The 18,610-nt window shown below is 33.9% G+C and overlaps 1 protein-coding gene across 1 annotated transcript in view; it reads right to left on the reverse strand.

Annotated features, from left to right (window-relative positions):
- The window catches only part of LOC130893204 (cadherin-related tumor suppressor), a 195,076-nt gene that overhangs the window by 44,195 nt on the left and 132,271 nt on the right, over positions 1-18,610 (reverse strand). The window lies entirely within an intron of this gene.

Here is an 18,610-nt window from a genome sequence, read left to right on the forward strand (position 1 = left end):
TATCTGATTATTGATTGGCTCATAATGCCTCAAAAACGCCGAAAGGTTGTTGAAATAGGTCGATCTAACTGAGGTATCAAGTAACTGGACTTGTTTCGTTGGATCAGTGACATTTTTAACTTCTAAATAGTTCTTAAAACGCTGAAATTAACACGAAAATGGTTCATTGAATGCATGAACGTTTTCAAACGAGTAAATTGAATCTTGAGTTTGTGTGACAACCATAAGACTATTGAGAGAGCTCATACAATCGAAAAAATGTTTTTCATACATTGTGGTAGTCGGACGAACAATAGATTGAGGAAAACCGGTTTGGTTAATGACTTATTAATGACATGACGCTGAGACAAAAGCGCGTGATTTGAAAACTTGCACAAGACACATGAAATGAGTGTTTACTCGGTTTTGCTTTACCTTCGTCGCCAATTTGTTATAGCAAATTGATTGGAAAAGGTGCTGATTATGTGAACGGCTTGGATTTGTGGAAATTAGATCTAAAAATAATAATTATTAGAGGAATGAATGATTGATAAGCTTGATTAGAATCAGGAGTGCCACAATAACTGTGGATACAAAATTTCCGTCTGTATTTTTGTATCCAGGAAAAAAAATAATCATTATGAATCATGTGTATATTAATTTTAATAGCATGATTTAACGATAATTTGACCACATCGTGCGCTGTGATCGATTCAGTTGTCCGGATTATATACTTCGCTCCCTGCCAATATAATTATATTGTATAAATTGTAAATATATGCAATAATATATTGTTGATGCACTTTAATAGATCAGAATTGATGTTTAATAATCAAGTAATGAGATTAATTACATTATAAAATTATTCCTCTTCAAAATAATTTCCTTTCGGACTAATACATGTTTCCAGCTGTTTATTCAGGAGTTGTCGCAGCTCTAAACGTCTTTGATTGGAATCTTCTACAGTAGCTTTTATTTCTCATTATCGTGCCGTGACCGTTAGCGGCCGAAATTAAATTGGGCGCTTCTGATTTTTTAGATTCTCAGAGGTTTTCGGTTACTGAATAAGCCTAGCAACAACAAAATTACGGGCACGGGTTTTCGAAATTTTGGAACGCGAATAACTCGAAAACTAAAAGGAATTCGAGAAAAATTACCTGAATAAAAAATGTGGAGCATAAAATTTTCTACAAACAAGGTCTCTAGTCATTTTTTCGTTGGAGTCACTATTTCTGAGTAAATCTGCCTCGACGCCAAATGCCGGAGAATCCGCTTAGGAATTCCCGCCAGTGCCAATTTACATTTCAGGCGGACATGGAAACTGCTCCAACTTTTAGAAAGCTACTTCGTTTCAAAAAAATTAATATGTATCATGATGGTTAAGATCTCTATTTTCTAATCAGGTAAGCTAGCATAATTTTCGCCTTGGGAAAATCTCGCGAGATGAAGAGGTATTTTCGTCACATAAGCACTTGAAGTTCCAATGGATATATTTCATCACTCGCCATATAAACCAGTAAATCCAACGAGAGATTTGTCGTTCATTTTATTATCCATATTTCCATGTATATCACACACATGAACTACTACTCGGTTTCAAATTAACTAACTTTCAAAAAACGCGAATATGAACATTATCTTTGTTCTTGGTTAATTATTATTTTAATATTCATAGACTTCTTAATAGTTTCTCTTTTACAAAAATGTGGGTACTCATTTTGTGCTTTACAGTTTTGGCTCCGGCACTTTTTTCGAATTCTACGTAGTTTTCTAGTTATTCGCCATTCAAAATATTTTTTGAGCGTTCAAACCCATTTTATAATAAAAATTTTGAGGTTAGGAAGAAATTCTTAAAGACAAATTTGTAGAGAATTTTGTGCTGTACATTTTTTGTTTGAGTACTTTCTTTCGAATTTTTCGTAGTTTTCGAGTTATTCGCGTTTAAAAATTTTTTTGAATTTCAAGTCACAAAATTTTGAAAATCAGTGCCCATAATTTTGTTAAGAGTTGCTAGGCTTATTCAATAACCGATAACATCTGAAAATCCAGAAAATCGGAAGCGCAAAGGTTCTAGCCCAAAATCGCCTAATTTGTCTGTATTACATTACGAGTGGTATCTTTTTGGCAACACTGTTTTTGACGTGAATCGTTTCTTGTGTCTTGCCAAAACTTGTTCAGTTTGGTCTGTAATTTAATCATGAATCGACTTACGAACGACCAAAGCTTGCAAATTATTGAATTTTACTATCAAAATTCATGCTCGGTTCTCGCACTTCTTCCAATTTATGGGCAGTTTGATCGGCCTACTAAGGCAATTATTCCGAAGCTTGTAACTAAATTTCGGACCCAATTTACACTATTGGACATTAAACCACTAACACGCAAACGTACAGTGAGGACCGTAGAAAATATTGCGTTTGTATGCGCCAGTGTTACTGATGACCGTGAAATGTCGATTCGCCGACGTTCGCAGCAATTGTGTCTCTGTTACTCCACTACGTGAAAAATTTTGCGAAAGGATTTGGGAGTAAAACCTTATAAAACCTTATAAGATGCAAGAATTGAAGCCAAACGATCTTCCCCAACGTCTAACATTTGGTGAATGGGCGTGGGCAAAGTTGGAGGAAAATCCACTTTTTTATCGAAAAATTGTGTTCAGTGACGAAGCTCATTTCTGGTTGAATGGATAGGTCAACAAGAAAATTGCCGCATCGGGAGGGAAGACCAACCAGAAGCATCGTAAGAGCTATCAATTCATCCTAAAAAATCACTATTTGGTGTAGATTATGGGCCGGTGGCATCATCTTCAAAAGCGATGATGGCCGGAATGTTACTGTGAATGGCGAGCGCTACCGTGTGTTGATAGACGATTTTTTTTTGACCAAAATGGAAGAATGGGACATGCCTGACATGTGATTCCAACAATACGGTGCCAATGACCAAATTGAGAGCCGCCTTCGGTGAACGGAGTTCATCTCACGTTTGGGGCCCGTCAATTGGCCTCCTAGATCGTGTGATTTGACTATTTCTTGTGGATCCATGTTAAGGCTAATGTCTATAGGGATAAACCAGCAACGATTGACACACTGGAAGCCAATATTGAAGCATTTATTCGTAAAATACCGGCCGATATGTTGAAGAGAGTATGTCAAAATTGAACCTTGCGCATGGACTATCTAAAGCGAGCCACGGGCAACATTTGCATTATAAATCATCTTCAAACATTGAATTATATTTATCGTTCTATCGATTTAAATAAAGACTTCTTTAATTTTTTCAAATCTTTTGTGGTTTTTCCAAAATCAAATTCTATACCTCTTAAAAATCACTGATTATAAATAACCAAATAATTTTTCCGGAAAGTAATGAAACTCCTTTTTTTAATATATTCACATGATAGTTTTTATAAAAAATGGTCGAAATGCATCAATAATTTTGCTGTTTTCCCTCGTGACGGCCACTAAATTTTAGTCTTTATTTTAATAGCTTCCAAAATCTCCTTTTTGTTTCGAAATGATGGAAGTTTGGCGTTGAATATTTTCTCAAAATTGTAAACGAAAAACAACAAGATATCTTTGATAAAAAATTGAGCTGCAATATGAGAATAAAATGTCTTTTTTCTCTTCTTCTTCGCGTGCAGTTACCGTATAAGAGAACAGGAAAGACGTATCATCTTGCCATTCTCATACATAGCTCAAGAGGAAAGCTGCAAATGATTATTTTTCATTTTAGCATCCCTTTTATTGCTCAATATTGTTGTTCCCAGTTAATACATTAATTTTTCTACCTGATCTATTTGTATGTTATTAGCCGTTTACAATGTACATGTTCATACTCGATCGGTTCAAAATACGATGAGGAAGAAATCACAGAGTGATAGATCTGGCCAATAAGGTAGCTGTGTTAACATATCGGAATTTAATGAGTAATTTCTGTCGAAGATCTCATGAAGATATGAATAAATACATTCTAGGTAGGTTATTTCGTATCAAATAAACATTTTTTTCGACTTAATGTATCGATGATTGTATGTAAATGTATTTGTCGATGAAAAAATGAAAAATCCATACCTTCGTGTATGAATTCTTGGCATTTTAACTAGGTAATAAAAGCAGTCAGTCTGATTTACTATCAATCTTAGGTATACGGATAGGCACCCACCAAGATAATGAACTAGTGGGTGATACACGCCGTACTGCCACATTGTTTCTATGCTAATATTCAACTAAGAAAATTGTTTGTGATTATAATAAACTTTTACTTGATGTAGTATAATAATAAAAACACCATACGCCTTCGTTTCGGAGCACGCGTGTGTGTTTGTACAGTCTTATTATAACTTGTAAGGTACGCAATTACTAATTAAATATTTAAGGAGACTATCTAAACTACAAATAGAAACATTCAAGTGAATTACATTAAAATATAAGAAACTGTAAAATATAAATACGAGGGTTATTCGGCAACTAAATTGTATTCACTCATGAAATCTAGTTGTATACATAGATACGAGGGTTGTCTATAAATTAAAGTTGTCTGCAACGTTTATTCTCATCTTGGTGACCGTAAAAGATTGATCTTCTATTTTATTTTCACGCTAGGTGCGAATTACGCTATGTGATCCGTTTTTGTGTGCAGAACACGTTCCTCCGGTGGACAAATGGTGCAGATAATTCAAAGACGGACGTATAGACGTCCATGACGAATAACGTTATGGCCTGCCGTAGTTTTCGGACGAAGTGATTCCAAAAGTAAAAGAAGCAATGCTGAAAGATCGAGATGATCTCTGATGTCAGCATTCATAACATTTTGAGAGAGCAATTAGGATATGCCAAGGTTTATGCCGAAAATACTGACGGATGACAACAAACGGCAACGTGTAACACGCATTTCTCAACCTGAGGTTTTAAGTTATCTCGGTGGCAGTCTTCTACGACTCAAGCCTAAAGACAAAAGTGAAGATTCGTTGGGAATCTATTTTATGGACAAACCTTGTACAAATTCGTTTTAACATCATAACGTCTAAGGCGCAAACGTCTTCCACCAATCACGACAACCACGTTATCTGTGGCGTTCTGAAAATCTCTTCGGAATAAATAAAAATCACAAGCCTAGATTGTACGGCGAAAGGTCGATCAGTTCCCGTAGAAAATATTTGATCAGATTTTGATACGAATCACAAGATGTCGATTATGCATTTATTGTTGTCCTTTGTAACACGTTTACCATATTCTTGAATGCTGATAACGTCTGTTCGGCCTTAACTTTGATTGGTTGTCTGGTGCTATTCAATTTACTAACTTTTAGACCGTGGAGTTTTATGAACTTGATCAAAATTTTTCCAAATCGGTAGATAGGAAGGCTCTGATCGATAGAATGGCCAGTACAATCCCCTGATCTGACGTCTTGAGACTTTTTTTATGGGGATATGTTAAAAGTATTGTAAATAAAACTCAGCCTCTTAACTTAGATGACTATTAAATACGTATCGTGCTTGCGATTAGATCAGTTACGTCTAGAGACGTTTGAGTAACGTTAGAAGACGTTTCTATATCAAGTTAGACGTTTGTCGAAGATCTCCAACATTGTCGTTGATGTTTTTTCTTCATATTGTTTTTTAGTGAGCAGACTTACTTAAGTTTTTACTATAAAAGAAACAGAGAAATGGAAAGTAAACGTCCACAATTGCTGAGATTCTAGTGAGAATTGATAAGTGCTGATATTTTCGCAGTACTAATGGCAATAAAATAAAAATTGATAGATGGAGTGTCTGCCTTGTTTTGTGAAGAATAGTATTATTTTTTTCTTAAAATATTTAAATGGGAATAGTAATTATGCCTTGACAAAAATTCATGTAAAATTAAATCGGGCAGATGAGCTCAAGTTTTTATTTACGAGATGAATTTTATGAAATTATTACATGCAAGGACGTAATTATATACAAGAAGGTACCTTAAGGCTTTAGGACGATATTTATGTAGGCGATAGAATTAAACGCGACTTTATCATCAATTATTTCAGATTTTAATAGTTGATATCTTGCATTATAATGACCTTGAATTTTTTAAAGAAATTACTACCTTCGACAAGTACATATGTACAAATGTATATGCTAAATAATAAGTCGGCATCCTTTAAAGAAGTTAAAAAAAACTATTTAACCGCTTTATCCTGTGCGTTCCGGTAAATGTTTACGGGGTACGGTCGATAACTCTTTTACTTTCTAAATTTTCTACTACTTATCGAAATAATAACCACACCCGTGTCAACAAGCTTATCTTATTCGATTTCTACCAAAATACCATCAGGATTTGTACGAGGATGTTATCAGAAGTACCTGACCTGTCCTAGAGATGGCGGTAGTTGCTCGAAAAATACTAATGTATCTCTACAGCAAATGTTTCAAGTTTGAAGACGCCACGTTCTTTAGTATTTGTTTGGCAGCTATCAATAACGATGGTTTTCAGTGAATTTGAAAGGCCTTGCCCTAGCCAATATAAAAGCTGAACTAGATTCTACTCTAGGTGAGACAGCTCCTTTGTTATTAACAGTAAAATAATGGGTAGCAGAGTTTAAATGATCTGCGAAGACCAGCATCGCAGTGGTCTACCAAATGAGGTGTCGACTCCAGAAATGTTGAAGAATATCCACAAAGCGATTGTGGATGATTGTCGAGTGTTGGTCTACGGTTCACAGAAAGCCGAAATTTTGCGCCGTTGCATAACCATCCGAAACAAAAGTACAATCAAAACAATGGACTGAAAAGGGAGAACCCACTCCAAAGAAGGCAATATGCAGGCAGCAGACGCATAGCGTTGGTTTTTTGGGATGCACGTGGGTTTATTTTCGTTGACTATCTTCAAAAAGGAAAATCTATCAACAGCAAGTATTATGCGATGTTTGAGTGAAGAAATCAAGCGAAAACGGCTACATGTGGCTAAAAAGAAAGTGTTATATCATCAAGACAATGCATCAACTTACACATCTGTTATTGCAATGACCAAAATTAATGAAATAAACTTTGAATTGCTACCTCATGCATCCTATTCGCCAGATTTAGCCCCATTGGATTATTTTCTGATCGCAGACGTTAAAAAAACGGCTCGGTGGTCAAATATTTTCAGAAGCTTGACCATTCTTATTATAAGAAGGGTTTCTAACTTATTTAACATCGCTGGGAAAGGTGTTCCTTCTTGAGATTCGGTTATAGTACGGTTAAAAAAATGCATTTTGATTGTCAATATTATATCATAATAAACTATTTTTACACACAGCCTTCTGCGAAGTGTGACGACGAAATTTCGGCGATTTCTTTCGCTGATTCAGAAAGAAATTTGATGAAAAAGTCTTCGCAAACAGTCCAACGCCAACAATCCGAACGCCATACACATATCAAATAAAAAATAAAGCATTGCAAGGAATGAATAAAGCCTTTATACAAGTTTGAGCAAACAGTTGCATTGTTGATTTCACATATTGAAGATCCACCAAGCCAAGGTAGAGGTATTTCAGTATTTAAGCAAAGTAAATGCAGAGCAATGTTTTTATGTTCTATATAAATAACTATGTAACAGTAATATTTTATTGACTAACAGTGGATTTTCCCATTTGAAAACTCCATGACAAGAACTAGTGACTAACTCCCTAAGATAAATATCTGAAGTTATTTGCTAGAACCAACGGCATTTTTGCTTCGAAGACAAAGTTAAAGCTAATTGACACTCAAAATGTATTGTGTACTCATTGATGTTTCGTTAAGTCTCTTTTGAAACCTTTTGATATGTTTATGTTTCTAAATGTTCTTGATTTTAGGTCTCTTCTGTTTCAAAATTAGTTTTTTTAATAACTTTCTAATGATAGACAAAATTTGACTTTTTAATTTGATAAAGAAAAGTCGAAACATCAAATTTTGTTTATATTTTAAACATTATTAAAAAAACTAATTTTGAAACAGAAAGGACCTAAAATCAAAAACATTTATAAACATAAACTCAAATTCATTGGTGTATGTTCCATTTTAAGATTTGTTGTAGTAAAGCAACTGTAGATATTCCTATTCAAATTGAGGGGTCTCACCCACCAACGCCGTGTCAAATGTCAATTTCACACAGTAACTAAGTATATAATACATTATAAATAACTCCAAATCGTCAATAATCGTTTAAAAACCTTTTAAATATAAAATTTTTTGAGGTTATGTTTACTAGCGACCCAACTTTGCGTTCATTCTGTGCAGATTAAATTCGGGGTGTATTTTTGACATTTACGAACGTCTACATCGCGTCTTGTTTATGTTCATTCTGTGTACCGCTTTTTTGTGCCAAAACTATTGCGACATAAGTTACAATAAACAAATGTCAAATTACGTGACTTTGGGCCGATACCATTCGTAGTTGTTAAAAGTGTAAAATATTGCTAATAACCAGGTTATTCGCATCTGAATATAAAAAAGTAACCTTCAATAATACCGCATACACCTAAACTGTTTTCCGCTGTTTTATTTTTGAGAAAACTTTAAAAATATTTGCGAAGCCCGCGGTCTTAACTGTCTACATGACATAGCATGTCTAATTTGAATGGTCCGCCAGTATCTCGAGTTGATACGTCGTTCACCGTAACGTGGTACAAGTTCATATTGGTCGACTGTGGGTTATTACCATTTCATGGTTGCAATGCAGCATCCCACAATTATTGCCTAGGGTTATGTTCAGCTATAATCTTTCTATCAAAACCAAAGTATGCGCTGGAATCAACCGTGATCTATCGATTGAGGCGTTACAGATTCGCCATCTTTGACGAATTTTTTTTTCATTATTTTCGCTTCTTTGCATAATGCCTAAAATTGTATTATTCAACATATATAATTTTAAACGCGTTTGGCAAGTATAATACGTTTGCGCCTATAAAAATTTCTTTTATTGGAATTTTAAACAGTGAAAACATCAGTTTCATACTCACATTTTTAAAAACACACTAAAATTAGTTCTACGAGGGTTATCTGGAAAGTTTGCAGTTTCAAAACATGAAGATGTCAGCAGTTATCAATTTTTCTGTTTTCTGTATCATAATCATATGTATAAGTTATAATATATTTCTAAAATTGGAAAAAAATTAGTCTTTAGATATTTGGTGATGAAAAATGGAGGAAAGAGGACTTAGACACTATGATACGGAGACTCTGAACTAAAAAAATTTGTTCCATCTCCATTTTTTTAAATTTCATTATTCGGTTGCTATAAAAGATAGTAATGGACAAAATAATAAAATCTAATCACTTTTTATCACGTGATGTTGTCGTCTATGGATATAAAAAAGGCTTCACGAAGCATTAAATATTATAGTCCAATTTTTGATAGTTTTTAAGTAAGCATTTATACCAACAGTTACAATGACCCTGTCTGACGCGCGTTTTATAAAAATCTTTTTCTTATTATTTATTTCGATGTTCAGTGGAAAGTAAATTAAACGATGTACCGGTAAATGGAGACTGGCCCTTTTATGTTGGATAAATTGGAAAGAATCAGTCGGGATGTATCTTCACGTAGCGGTGTTTTTTCTCAGTACATCAAATTCTAGCCTAGTTCTCTACTTAATCATTAAAGTATCTAAAAATGGTAACTGTCCATTATTTTCTATTTCTATGAACTTTATAGATGCACATATAGATGCGTTCGGCTTTTTTGTTTTACAATGGGGTTGAAGATCGTGAAAAAAAATCAAATAGACCAACCGTAATGTTTCAAGGACCCAGGACGCTGTAATCAAATTGCAAAACACATTTAAATACAGTCCTTAGGGCCAAAGAACCGTTCTGGGTTGTAGGGAAAGATGATTTGCGAACCTATGGACCCCACCGGGCCTCAACGTGTTAATTAACCGTCATAGGTTTTAGAAATCTATATGTTGTACCACCTTTTACCATAATTGGAAAGAAAAACAAGAAAAATTTGTTCTAGTACCTTTCAATCGCGTTTATATATAGGGATTGAAATGAATTTCTAATAGAGTAGGTTTTAAATTGGTTTATGAATCCAACTATACATTAAAACAATTAATTAATTAAGTAATAACCTCTATAAATTCATAAAATGTTGTATTCCCTTCCCCTCGGTGCCCAAAACCTCTTTTATTTGAAATACAAACCGTCTATAACTTATAAACGAATAATTTGGGTTTCGCACCTCAGTAACTCAAAGTTGTCACGACGACGACCTTTATAACTTCAATCATCCATTAAGGAGCGATTTTGAATGAATGTACAAACGAAAAAAGTTCCCTGAACACGAATCTGGAAACACTAACATATGCTGAGAAGTTAAAAGCGATCGAAGCTGTGAAAAGTGATTTGAAAAGAAAAGACATTAAAGTCCAGTTTTATCGTATTAAAAAACGAAGTTTGCACAGAATGAAAAAGTCAATTGAAGAGTTTATTGAATGGATAAGACTTCTTTTAAAGCTGACGAAATGGGACTATTTTTCGAATGTTCTCCTGGCAAAACATCAGCATATAAATATGAAAAATGTCGTGGAGGGAAACACAGCAAAGAACAATTAACGATTCTGCTTTGCACAAATTCTACAGGTACAGAAAAATAAAAAAACCTTCAATAAACGTATCTTAAAACGTAAAATAAAGTACGTATGTACATATGTATTAAAATTTCATTTGCATTTAACCTAGTTCGTTTATCTTTATGAGTCCTAAACAAAGTATGTCGGGCAGACTAAGAGATCGGTCAAAGTCCGATTTAAAGAGCACAAATCTCAATTAATCCTTACAGAGCCCACTCTATAGTTTAGTAATCAAGGAATTAATGTGAAGATTTCTGCCAAGGAGGTTTTCCCTCTGGAATTAATTTTCGTCGTATAAGGTTTATTGGAGGAAAAAGTTAGTATAAAACGGGAAAGTCTTGTCATTCGTTTTTTTTATGAAATATTAGGGAAATATTTGTGTATTAACAATTGTATTATTTTTTCTTCAGCAAGAATTTATTCTTTTATTTGTGTAAATAACACCATAATTTTTTCAAATTATTATATTTATATTATATGCTATAATTTCTTTTTTTATTATGCAATATCTTTAGCTGTCACGTCCTTATCGAAACAGTCGCGTGGAACTCATTTTTCAAATTAAAATTATAAATAACGCATATAGATTTCTGGGTGTTCGGACTTTCTTATAGAAAATTTTTTGCTCTTTAAGAATATTTTTATAAAATTTCTTGAATAATAATAGTTTTACAAACAAATCATTGAAAAACATTTAGCTAGAGGTGATTTTCGAATCGAATAAGTTATGTCTCATAATTTTAGGAGCTTTAACTCTATTTTCACGTTTTTAAATCCGAATCACTGGTAGAGGAAAACAAAAATTCCCGAAAAATCATAGAACTATTAGTTATATTCCGGTCATATTTATAGAACATCAAATTAATAATTTTATTGAGAGAAATTATAAATTTTAAGGGCTTATGTAATAAATAGCCGGTTGTAAAAAATTTTTATTGCAAACACCATTAAAAGTTTCATTTGTATCAGTGTAAAACACGTTAAAAAATACCCATTTCAGAAATATTTTTAATTAACATTAACCGATGTAATGTAAGAAAAGTTGATTGTCAATTATTTTTAGACGTTGGCAGCTGTAACAGCTATCCGGAAAAGGTAATCATAAAACACAATAATTTCCAATATAGACACGTATAATTGTTTTGTTTTTCTATTAATATGGTTGTACATAAAGTTTATATGAAGAAACTTTATTTATATTGAGTTCGAAATAATTACATTAATCGCTGGCGTTTTTAGATACAGATTTACACACAAGTTTTGTGGCTGGAACCGAATGAAAATAAAATAAAATTAAAACGATACAACTACTTCAAAAGTGAAAAGCAAACAAGGCGAGGCGGAGAGTCGGTGCGGTGGTCGTTTACTATCGCGTTTCTTAACCTTCAAGCATCAATATTACTGGAAACACTATTGTCGAAATTCATCGCGGCCGTCCAAGGACATCAAGAACGCCTGGAAACAGTCAGTAACTTCGACACAGCGTCAGTCTCAACTGGGATTATCGAGAGCGACAATTCACCGCATAAGGCGACCTAAAGGTCTATAAAATTCAGATTGTGCAAGCTCTACTTGAAAATGAGATGAAAATGATATGTTAGAGAGATTTAACAATTTCATCAACATCTTCTTCAGCAATGAGGCGCATTTTCATTTGAATGGATACTTAAATCGCTAAAATTGTCGTTTTTGGAGAGAAAATAATCCACGGACCTTACATAAACGCTCGTTGCATAGCCCAAAAGTCACCATATGGTTCGCTATGTCGGCGAGATGCATTATCATCGGCCCTACTTTTATGAAGATAACAGTGACTATAACTTTCGGGCCTCAACTACAACACTGTGAGCATTATAACCGGCTTACATGGTACCGACAACCACTAAAGGTGATTTCAAGAAGAGGTGATATTGAATGGCCACCTCGGAGCCATAACTTGACTCCACCTGATTTGTTCTTGTGGGGTTATCTTAAGAGCGTGGTCTACGAGAAATCCACGAAATTTTACAGCTTTGAGAAACAATATTTAAGAAAAAATCAGGAGTATTACTTGACCACTTCTTCGAAAAGTTTTGAAAATGTTCGCAAACGTTGTGTGTACTGAAGTAGTTGTGATACATCCTGTACAATATAGTTCGGAAGATTAAGGTAGAAAAATTAGCCTCAACTCAACATTCAACAAATTCTTAGTAAAACTATTCTTTGAGCTTAAATGTCGCACGGGTTTTGGATTTTTTCCCACGCAAGAATTTAGCCACGAATCTGAATAAATAGTAATCTGACGGTGCAAGATACGAACTAAATGCTGGATGTCTTAACAATTAATATTATTTATTATAAAAACGTACTGGACTGTCAATAAAAAATGTAGAACGATTAAAAGTCAAGTTTATAAAGAGACTTAATGTCACATAGAAATATAGAAAAAATGTTCCCAAGAAAGCCAATTCTGAAAATTCAAATGGCCGCGTAAATTGAATTTATACATATTTTTCCAATACCTGTTTGTTTCATAATATAATTTCGAGACGAAATTCGCCGCAATCGATAGAGCAAAAGTTGTTTTAGAGGAAAATGATTGAGGATAATCTACTGGAACATGTGATAAGTTTATATTGTTTAAAACAGGTACGAATCAACTTTTGAAAACTTCATAGTAATTCATGATGATGATAAGGTAGTTACGAATTGTATATTCATGGAAAAAAATGAATCCTATGACGTAGACACCTTGGATATGGATATGAAGAGAAGGCTCATTCCAAGCAAAGATACTTCAAATTGCGAGGATGATCACAGAAGTACCTGGCCTGATCTAGAGAGGGCAGTAGTTGCTTGAAGTTGTAGTAGTTGCGTTTTAAGACGCCACGTTGTTTAATATTTGTTTGGCAGTCATCAATAGTGAACGTTTTTGGGTTTTGTAAACATGGAAAAAATTGTTCATCGATATGTGATACAATACTTTTATATGAAAAGCCACAAAGTCACAAAGTGGTACTGAATTATCGTCGACTGAAAGTGCGCGAGCTATCAGATACAGTAGGCATTGTAAAAAGTACGGTACGTTGCTTATTAACTGAAACTTTACACATGAGAAGGCTGTGCACACGAAGGGTGTCGCGTTTGCTCTTAATAGAACAAAAACGGCGTCGAGAAGATGTTTCCATCGAGTGGCAATGTTTGATAACAATGAAACGTGGGTCCATCACTACACATCCGAAACAAAACAACCATCAAAACAATGGACTCAAAAGGGAAAACCGGCTCCAAAGAAGGCAAAGACCGTTCCATGTGCAGGTAGGTCATGGCGACGACTTTTTGGGATGCCAGTGGTATAATTTGCATTTACTATCTTGAAAAAGGAGAAACTATCAATGGCGATTATCACGCGAACTTATTGCAACATTTGAGCGAATAACTCAAGCAAAATCGCACCCATTTGGCTAAGAAGAAAAAGTTGTTTTATGAAGACAATTCACTAGCTCACATATCCGTTATTCCATTGGCCAAAATTAATGAATAATGCTTATTATAAAAAGATTATCGAGCTTATTGAACATCGCCGCCGAGAAAAGTGTATTTACCTAAAAAAATAAATATTTTTTTTCAACATTTTTGAATTCTCTTCTCTCTTCTTTACACTCAAGACCGGATTAAGCTAGGGGCTTGGGGGGATATAGCCTCGGCCTCCAGGTCCAAGAGGGCCCCATCATATTTTGTTTAATTTTTCCGGGTTTACGAATTCCTTCCATTATTTTAACACCGGTCCTTATCAATCTTAATCCGGTCCTGACCACACTTATTCTATAAATATGGAGACGTTGATCTCTCAATTTTTGATGTTATTATTAATTCATCAAGTAAGTGAATCATGCAAGTTCAATGTTTTTTGTATTACTTGTACTTATTGTTTATTATACATTATCTGACTTATTCTTTTCGTAATCATCAACATATCCCTCTACCACAGTAGTTGAATAACACCCTGTATCAAAATTTGTTAAAAGACCTTCAACTTAAGTGCAGAGAAACCTTAATGAAGAGTAAATTTAGAAAGACCCTTCCAAATGTTTTAGTTGTAAGCAGTTGGAAATAAAATCCTTCATTGAAGGATTTTAAAGATGTTTTTTCTTTCTATGTTTGGTATTTTGTGAAAAAAAGAAGTTTACTCCTAATATCAACTTAAAATCCTCCCTCCTTTCAGCCCCTAAATATTTGTAAATTTCGTGCTTTATAATCTTTATTTACTTCCGTATTGAAAACTAGGACCCTGTATCTTCGATAAGACTGCCACGGCGATAGCTAAGCCCCTGCTAACTACCTATTAGGGGTTTTTGTAATCTCTGAAGTTAATACGAGATATCTTGAAACGAACTATACAATATCTGTCGAGGTATATAGACAGAGAAGTGGTTACATTTCCCATCATAAACCGAACAAATTTAATTTTGAAATCTTATAAATTTAAAAGATATAATGTATTTATCGATAAACTTGTGATCAATTTAATTCATTATCTAACGAACAGGAATATTTCGTTTTAGTTATTTGAAAATTCCACGGAACGTCCACCACACGAAATCCATAAACTACTTACGGTGATAAAATAATATACCGATCAGTACTATTGGCGGTACCATTGTTGTGGTATCGTGGTTAGTTCGGACGGGTTCTTTAGATGCTCAGACAGGTTGTGAAGGTCAAGGGTACTATTTGTTATGTTGGTAACAATGCGACCGGATAGTAGATTATTTATCGTCTTGTACCGCAGCTCCATCTATGATGGTGGCTTATTTTTCAGTTTAGCACGGCATTTTATAACTCCCAACGTATTATTTATGAAAATTGAATCAGATCTACTCGAAATATTAGGAGTGGCATATATCCTGAACAAGCTATATGATATACAAAAATTACGAAAACACAATTTCTGGTAGTTAGATGAAATGTAAGTTAACAGTTTCATATACCTAAGAGCTACAATGGGAAGAGCTTGAGCTACGGATTTAAAATGCGAAAATATAAATTCTTTGTCTCAATAAAACAAGCATATTTCAAATTTCAAATTGGTTATAGCAATTTAGTGCATAAAGGTACGAGGATATTTTGAAAAATTCTTAGCCTACTATAGAACCAAACAAAATTTCAATGTCAAAATATCTTATTTTTCAACATATTCTCTTAATTGGATACATTAATCACAGCGAACCTGCAACGTCTCTAGACATTTAAAAAAAATGTTTCTTTTTGCTCAGCAAACTTTTTTTCAGTTGAGGAAAGAGACGATAGTCGGGCGGAGCCAAATCTGGTGAATAAGGGGGGTGTTCTAGTAATTCAAACCCTAAAAACGAATTATTTGCATGGCAACATGAGATTTGTGTGCAAGGACGTTATTTTCTCTTTATTTTTTTCCCGTAGAATGGTCAGTAATGTCGAATAGTGATCTCCAGTTATTGTTCTACCCTTATCCAAAAAATCAATCATGATTACTCCATGGCAATCCCAAAAAACTGAAGCAAGAACTTTTCTAGCAGATTTTTGGATACGAAACTTCTTAGGTCTTGGAAAACCAGAGTGCCGCCTTTCCATCGATTGTTGCTTTATTTCTGAATCGTAGAGATGTACCCAAGTCTCATCTATATTAGCGATTCGGTTTAAGAAGTCTACATCGTTTTCAAATCGAGCACAGATCGAACGCGATGATTCTATCCTTGCACGCTTTTGGTCAACATTCAAACATTTGGGGATCCATTTTGCAGCAATTTTTCTCATGTGCAAATGTGTATGATGAACGCGTTTGTTTGAAATATTCAGTGCTTCCGTTTTAGCTCAATTCGACGGTCTGATAAAATCATCCCATGAACTGCATCGATATTTTCTAGGTCTGAGACAGAAACTGGCCTTCTCGATCGGTCATCATCTTCAATGGAAAATTCACCTCTTTTGAAGCTTGCAGTCCAATTTTTCACGGTTGCATACGAAGGACATTGATCGATACTCCAATTGCGTAACTCTGGTTTACTTTTTTTACGTCAAACTTTACACTGACACTTCTAATATTTTGGTTATGCAGATGAAGAAATCACATTTGTGGTTGCGAAACATTATAAACCTCATAAGATTAAATGAGAAAATATTCGAGTAGATACCTCAGACAAAAACTGAAGAGATCGTTTATGAGAACATTTGTAAATCTATAAAAGAAAGCACATAGTTCAGGAAAGTATTTGGCAAACAAAAACTGTATTAAAAATGATAAAAAAAATAAAAAGCTAGATGGGAAGGCTACGTTTTGATATGATGTAAGTAAACCATCACATATTTAATGCTACAATTAAATTCTAGTGGAACAAAGACATGAAGAAGACCTAGACAAACTAGGTACAAGAAATGGAAAAAGATATATACAAGAAAGAGCTTTAACGTTACCAAGAAAGGAAAACGATTAATTTTATAAATAAACTCAAATTGACTGAGACTGATCCACTCAAAAACTCTCTTTTGGTTGTAATGTTATTGCCAATCGGCCTGTTATGTTTAAAGTCAAAAATTTTACATATTCTATGAATAATTATTGTGGTGCAGTTGCTTACTTCATCACGTCATCCATTAGTATGTTAAATAGTAGTGGGCTCATAACTCCTTTTACAGTCTAACATCTTGATTCATTATAAAACAGCTCGAGTGCATGTTCTCTGGTTTCTTAAATAATTTTTTCATTAGGTTTTTCCAATTTCGTTATTCAACCATGTCATTATATCTACTTCTTATTTGTTATTCGGGATGATTCCTTTCCTTTTTCCTTTTGGTTTTGGTGGCGTATCTATTATTTTCATAAAACTAGATACAGAATAAAAGAACAAAAAATATATTTATTTGAAATTAGCACCAGATCACAGAATCAATTTTAACTACGTTTGAACTTGAATTATAACTATGCTCGCCGTACATTATTTTGCAATCTCTGTGCCGGTAATTGACAATTACCAGTGACATTCCAAACTAGCCTTCATATCTCATAGCTGACAACACTTGGAAATACGGGCTGATGGCGTTGAAATATGTGCGTATTGAAGAACACGACGAAGAAAGATGAAAATAAATTAATTTCTTCGAGTTCCAGTTAGATGGTTAAGAGATCGACACAAAAAAAATCGGAATATCTTTCAAGTTCCAAGATACATTTGAAGAAAAACGACGAGAATTTTTTATAGATCGTCAAAAGGTGACAGATTAATTCACTTAACCTAATTATTAAATCATAAATTAAATATGAAATTTATTACTTTTTTTTATCTATGATTCCAGTGTTAAATTATGAGAAAATTAATTGTGTTTATTATTTTTATACATTTATACATAGATACCATAAAAAATCCTCATTGATTTTCATTTTGATAAATTGGTTTACGTGATTGATTGTTCAATTCCCATCCTCTTATTTTTATAGAAGTTTCACCCCTAGATAACCACCTATAGAAGCGAAAGGGGTTCCGGTTTCGAAATATTGACGACATTTTATGTAAAGTACAAAGAATACTTTTATAGATCAAGCTTAAATTGTTATATCCAATTATTTATTTGAATCAAATGGTTTAGTAGAAACTATTGAATGTAAATGAGTACTGATCCAGGTTGTTCCATCCGTTTTCGTAACGGCGCAGCGAAATCAAAGACATTTTCGATTTTGCTCTCTTCTCCTTATATAACAACCGCAAAAAAATATTTCGATAAGTTTTGGAAGTAGGTTTTTCATAAGCCCCTTAAGAAAACGACTATTACAGACAGTAGGCGTTTCAAAATATTTCTAGCGTCATATTCTGCATAAAATTTTGGGCATGAGAAGATGAGATTATTTCAGACCAGTGTTTGATGCCGCTTAAGTAATATCCGAAGAAGTTTTCGTAACAGTCGATAATATATGGATTCACTGGTACTGACAGACCAAGCAGATATACTATGCCGAATTATTGGGTCAATTCTATGCAGAATTGAAGAAAAAAGCTGTAAAATAACTCTCTAGATCACACCTTTATCATCTCCACGACTAAATTAGTCT

This window comes from Diorhabda carinulata, chromosome 4, assembly GCF_026250575.1.
Source record: "Diorhabda carinulata isolate Delta chromosome 4, icDioCari1.1, whole genome shotgun sequence".
Lineage (NCBI taxonomy): Eukaryota > Metazoa > Arthropoda > Insecta > Coleoptera > Chrysomelidae > Diorhabda > Diorhabda carinulata.